This window comes from Perognathus longimembris, chromosome 6, assembly GCF_023159225.1.
Source record: "Perognathus longimembris pacificus isolate PPM17 chromosome 6, ASM2315922v1, whole genome shotgun sequence".
In the NCBI taxonomy this organism is placed as follows: Eukaryota; Metazoa; Chordata; class Mammalia; order Rodentia; family Heteromyidae; genus Perognathus; species Perognathus longimembris.
In genome coordinates this window covers 58,759,184-58,765,818 of record NC_063166.1, presented here as the reverse complement: position 1 = coordinate 58,765,818, position 6,635 = coordinate 58,759,184, and the positions used below count along the sequence as shown (strand labels likewise).

At 37.4% G+C, this 6,635-nt stretch overlaps 1 pseudogene; it reads left to right on the top strand.

The window, feature by feature from the left end:
* The first annotated feature begins 4,435 nt into the window (after window positions 1-4,435).
* LOC125353255 lies at window positions 4,436-4,676 on the top strand (annotated as a pseudogene).
* Window positions 4,677-6,635: the final 1,959 nt, after the last annotated feature.

Below are 6,635 nucleotides of genomic sequence, written 5' to 3'. Positions count from 1 at the left end.
TATTAGAAGAAGAATGTATAAGACTCTGATCCAACCCAAGAAAAGAATGACTAACTCTGCCCGGAGGGTGGGGTTAGGTTGCAAAGGCTCTTCCAAAAAACACAGAGGCAGAAGTCAGTCTTAAGCACTGGGGAGCAACTTACCTCTTTGGTTTGAAGAGGTACAGGTGTCCTGGCAAGAAAGTGGAGGAGATTCCAAGCTCTGCTCAGATAGAGGGGCCTGTGCACCCTGGGAGAGATGATATGACAGTGAATGTAGCAGAAGTTAATGATGGAGTTGCTGTGGATAATGTGGATTAATATCCTGAATTTGGAAGCAACAGTGAGCTCCTTAAAGGAAGCCTTAGAATTTTATCTGTAGGCAACAAGGACTTAATAAAGAAATTTATCCTGTCTGGAAACCTCAGAGCCTGGAATCCTGAGCAATAAAGTTGTTGTTCAAATCCAGCAAACCTGAATTGAAGAAATATAAGAGATATGTTTCCAGAGTTTAAGAAATATTTATTTTTCATTTAATTTTTCAGCTGCCAACTGGATGCTAATAACAACAATTAATATTGACAAGGTAAGATACATGTCTCCACGGCCTTAGAATCACCATGCAGGTTTTTTGGCTCAGTTTTCCTTAAGAATACATTTCTTAGAGAAGTTAGATAACATCTCACAACTTAAGAAGCAGCAGGCATAAGACTAAAGCAAACACACACATATGTATATATATATATATGTATGTATATAGATGTATATAAATATACATACATATATTAGTGTGAATGTTAGGGATTTTTAAAAATAAGATGTAGATTTACTGAGCAATCATAGAGACTAGAGAATATACCACAATATGCTTTTAAATATGCAAAAATACCATAATATACTTTTACATATACCAAAATATACTTGTTTATAGAATGTAAAAAAGAAATACAGAAGAATAAGGTTATGACTTTTATATTTGTCAAAAATAAAAGGGCCTGGCTAAGCTGGATTACAGACAAGTAAGCCCAAAGGAAGTGTAAAAACCAAAAATTAAAGCTAAGACTTACTATTGTAAGAAATTGCTTCTTGTTCACTTCACAGTCTGATGCATTTTGGTTGGAACTCTTGGGTGTGTCTCTCCTCCCCCTGGCAATTTGAGGTCCAGGCTCTTTCTGCTTGGGGCCACCCCTTTTTATGGCTGCAACTGTTTCCTGGCAGGAGCCAGACAGCAGATAAGACCCAGTAGAGCTATCTCCTTCTAATGCTCAGTGCAATCATATGATTTGCTTTGGCCAATGAAAGGCTAGCAAATATCACTCCAGCTAGAAAAGCAGTTTGCACCTGGCCTTGCTCATTCTGTTCCTTTGCCATCTGAGGTCCATGTCCTTTCCATTGAAGAATATTCTTTTCCATTTAAATGCTATGTTCTCTGGGGAGAACAGGTCTTATCACTTATTTGAACTCACATCACTTTATTATAGATGAACGAAGTTGTGTGGCAGTGATCTCTATATCAATGCTGGTTACTTTTTACGTTATAAACAAAACTAAGACTAGCCTATCTGTACCACTGAGCTCACATGCTAAGATTCAGAAATGGTGGGTGCAATCTGAGAAGGATTGGTGAAAAATAAAGCCAGGTGCTCTCAGCTGAGCTAAATTAATTGTATTCTATGTTAGGCTCCTTTGATTGAATGGTGGAAATCATTATAAGGAGTTTAAGATGAGAGTTTGTTATTCTCTCATACTTTCTCCTCCAGATTATGCTAGAATAAAGTTAAATCAAATTCCACCACACATATATATATAGGCATTAATTTACTAAAGTAGTTCATAAAACTTGACCATTTGATGTTGTTGCTGCTCTCTGTCCTTGTGAGGACTCTTCCCCACATCTTGCCACTGGGGGAATCAGAAGATGGCCACTTATCCTGGCTCCAGGCGTTGCTGATACCTCTCCTCAGTGTTCTTTATCACACCACTGTCTTCAGTCACAAGTCTGATAACATGGCACAGAAAAACACTTTCCATGCTTGATACAGCTTTAACATTCATATAAAAAGTCATTTTAAATGTAACCATTCTTCTAAAGGTTAAGCTAGATGCTGGTGATTTATAAAGAAAAGTTGCGTAGAACTGGGGAGGTGGGAGGAAGCATTCATTTCCAGAGACCTTCCTCACTTGGAAGATATCCCAACTACAGATTTAACTCCTCTGGCAAGAAAGCAGGTATTTTGTGAGATTCATTGGGCTGGATCTCGCTCAATGCCTGGGAGAACACCAAGCTTTGTCTGGCTTTCAGGTATCCTCCCTTGAACAGCCAAACTTTTTTCCCTGACCCATGGAGATGTGGTAACTTGCAGCAGCACTAAACGAGGATTAGGACTCCCACGCTGACATTAGCCATTGATTGAAATGTGGTTTCAGGCAAGGGAAGGAGGAAATAACACAGAACAATACAACCAACTTCATTGTGCTAATTCTGATGCGCAGCTCCCTGAGAACCAGGTGTGAACTGAATAGAAAGGATATTAAAGGCTCAGAGTTCCACTGCATGATGTAGAAAGGTGGGCATGTGTTAGCCTTGTCAACCTCACCTGACTCATAACCATGATTTCTCCATTTTTTCCTTAAACTCAGTCCTTTTTACTCTGTTGCTTTTCCTTATCTAATAGGAAAATATTATGTTTCAATAAAAAAAATAACAACTAGGGAACGTCTGGACAACCACAGTCCTACCTCCAAGAAGAGATGAGAAAAGAATTAAGAGTACTGCCAAATTTGGAGGAAAGATGGAGAAGCAATGATAAAGCTTTGTGAATTTGTCTTGTGTCAGGCCACATCCAGGCTACATTTATCTCAGGGATTATTATCACAAATCAAGAGGTGAAAAACTAGAGTATGGTGTTTAAATGACTTGACAGTTCTTACTTAGGTCATAAATAGTAAATACTAGATTTGATGTAAAGTTTCCTTTATCCAACCAAGCTGTTCCACCATCCTGTTTCTTTTTATCACCCGTATGTGACCCTATCTGTGCCTGGTACAATTTACTCATTTGCCAAGTACTTATTGTGCAAATGTTAGTTGTCATATACATGGGCAGTATACTGGCAAATGGTCTGATGATTTTTCTGTGTAGAATTGATTTCCTTCCTATCTTGTTTGTGAGTCTCCTACCCTGAGCTCTTAGTCCAGATGATTGGAGTAAGTTTAATTTTGTCCTGTGGATCTGAAAGTCATCAGTCACCTCTAAAAACAGGAAATAGTTCAGAATTGAGTATCTATTACTGTCCTCATCAGTAAGCATTAAGCTGGGACGTTTCTTGAGATATTTTAGAAAAGAGAATTTTCTGTTAGTAGAGCAGTATGGAAACCTAGGTTACTCCAAGGCATCTTTCTAAGGCACAGAGAGACTCTGAAAATGAGGCACATGTACAAAACTAAGAGAAATCAAGAAACAAGAAGGCATTTTTCTTTCTTTTCTTTCATTTTTTCCCTTTCTTTCTCTCTTGCTCTTTCCTTCTTTCTTCTTCCTTTCCTCCCTTTCTTTCCTTTTCCTTTATCTCTTTCCTTCCTTCCTTGCTTCCTTGTTTCCTTCTTCCCTTCCTTTCCTTTGTTCTCTTTTCTCTCACTCTGTTCTTTCTTTCTAACTTGATGACATATTTTATTTAAAATGAAGAGTATGTCTGCACATTACACAGGTTAACCAATATAGAATAGGTCTCTGATTTCATGAAGATTATAGTGTTATAGGAAGATAAATAGAAATTACATACTCACTGAATTGAGTGATTATTGAAATGAGTGAGTGGTATAAAGATTCATGGATGCCCTGAGGAAAGAGACTTTTTCTGTATAAAAAAATAATGTGAATTTTGCCTGAGAGGGGAAACAGAATCTTTCACTATAAAAGTAATATCTGAACAGAAGATGGGAAAGGCATCATTGGATACCCAGAAAAACAAATGAAGGCTAAACTAGTTAGCAGAAGAAAAGAATAGGGAGAACAGTAGTATAAGGTAATTGAAAAGGTAGTATAAGAGGTAACAGTTGTACTACAGGGGACCCATAGACTAGAAAGGAGAAAGATATTTATCTCAAGAGGTAAAAGGAGCCATGGAAAAATTTAAGCATGTGGACATGCTTAGACTTCGTTTTTGAAGTTAAACTCAAAGGGAAAAGAGAGCTACAAAAACCAGTTTGAGTAATTTTGTAACAGTCTAGGGAAGAGATAATAACATCTTGGATTAGGAAATGTTTCCGGTAATTACAGAAAAACTCAGACTGGAAGGCAGTTGGATATGGAGGCCCCTGAGATGTAGGGTTTGAACCTGGGGAGCAAGATGAACCTGGGGCCACGAGAAATGAAATGAGAAGTTACCCACGCTACACAGCAAATTAAGTAGCAGAGCTGGGATTAGAACTCAGGTTTCCTGCTTCCCAGGATTGTTAAAATGAGTCTGTGGAAACAAATCCCTAGTGACTTCTTAAAACAAATCACTGGATGGCTAGTTGTGGTAAAATTAAATTCTAGAGTAGGTTATTGAAGGGACTTGTCTTGCCTAGTGGCTACATGAACATAGCCTGGGAGCAGACAGAGAAATATATAAATGGACAGCTGAAGGATAAGTATGAGATGCATTTATCTGGGGAAACAATGTGTTGTATATCAGCATCAAGAAGAAAAGGATGTGAAAGACACCAAGGAGGTAGTTTTTTTTGGTGGCAAAGTTTTCTAGTTTTTTTGGTTCTTTGTTGTTATAACTTGTCCTATTTTCATCATAGTTTGTGATTTTTTTTCACTGACATGTAAGATAGATGTATAAAGCTATGATTGACTTGTAAAGAATTTCTCATTAAAGTTTCATTTTCTTTTCCATGTGTGTCAATACATACAAAGCTAAAAGAATTAAAGAAATGATAAAACCTAAAAACCAAACAAACAAAAACAGTGAGACTGACCTGGGGGATAATGTGCAAGTGAATCTTGTTGCAAAAGAAGGGAGTGAGGATGAGAATTCCTAGGCATCTGGCTTATACAACTAGATGGAAGACATTCCCCTTTAATGACATATGGATCACCACTAGAAAATCTGAGCTGGGGTTGAAGGAATGAATTCACACTGAATCCTATTGACTAAAAAGTGTCCTTGAAATATGTATTTTTAGTAGAATTTTAGAATCTGTGTCCAGGCTCTAGAAAATGAGGTTTTATATAGAGGACATTATCTGCATATATAGATTAGGGTAAATTAAAACTGTGAATATGAATAAAATTGCTAAAGATAAGTGTGACATAATTGATAAGATAAACATCCCCTATTTCCTCAACCCCTTGTAACCACCATTTTACTTTTCCTTTCTATGATTTTGACTATCCTATTTCCTTCACCGAAGTAGAATCATTCAGTATTTTTCTTTGATGACAAGGCTTATTTCACTGAACATACTCAAGGTTCATCCATGTTGTAATGTGTCAGAACTTTCTTCCTCTTAAGACTGAATAATTGTCTATTGTGTGTGTATGACATTTGCTTATTACTCATACATTGTTTCTCTCATTATACAAGACCTTCCTATAGTACTTGATTGGCTTAAGCAAGGACAGAAACCAGCTCAGATTTAAAGGAGCCAGAGAACTGAGCTTCCTGTCTCAGGAGGAGTTCCAAAGTCATGTGACAGGACATGTGGTTGTATTGACTTGAGTAAGGGTCACCGTTGTGAGCAATTTACCTTAACAGTTTTTATAATAATTGTTCTCCTTCTGATGACTCACCTGGACTTGCAATTGCATGTTGATTAATGTGTTTATTTATGCTTGTCTCTTTCAATACATGAGAGACATTTACAAGCCAAGACTATATGGGCTTTTATTTGAGCTGAATATTTATTCCTACCCTAAATTTTGGCTCATAGTAGGTAGCAAGTGAGTGATTAATTAGTTACCTCTTGGATAATATACCAGGTTGATACAAGCACTGGATATAAACTCTTGGCAAGGTGACCCAGACAGATCTTACAATTGACTAATCTGATATCCAGCAAGGAAAGTTATGGTTAGTGGCAGCGTAAATAAGAAATACTACAAATTTTGGGAAAGGTCAAGACACCCAAATACATTTTATAGGCATAAAAGTATGTTTAGAACATCTAAAACTGTCTGGAGAAAGAGCCTGAGTTTGGTGGTCCCACCTGTGTTGACTACATCAATCAGTAATTAGAAATCTTGTTAAAAAATACATAAATAAACAGTTTATCTGTTCTAAAGCTTTGAATCAACAGGTCTGGAGTCTGCCCCTGGCATCAATATCAAGGCAGTCAGTTGATACCAATTACTATTTTCCTGGCATCCTGGGGACAGCTCACTGTAGGCCCTGGCGGGCACCAACACAAACTTATCACAGTTTTTCCTATCAACCCTAAGCACCACCTACTTGTGTATCTCAGGTGTCTGGGCTGTAGCATTGTGGGACTGTACTAATTGTTTTCTAAATATTACTGATGTCAATTTTCTCCACTCTCTCTTACACACACACACACACACACACACACACACACACACCATGTTTTCTGTCCTAACTTATCCCACTTACAATTTTCCTATGTTAAAAAATGTCTGCTAAATGTGATATATCTACACTATGGAATTCTCTA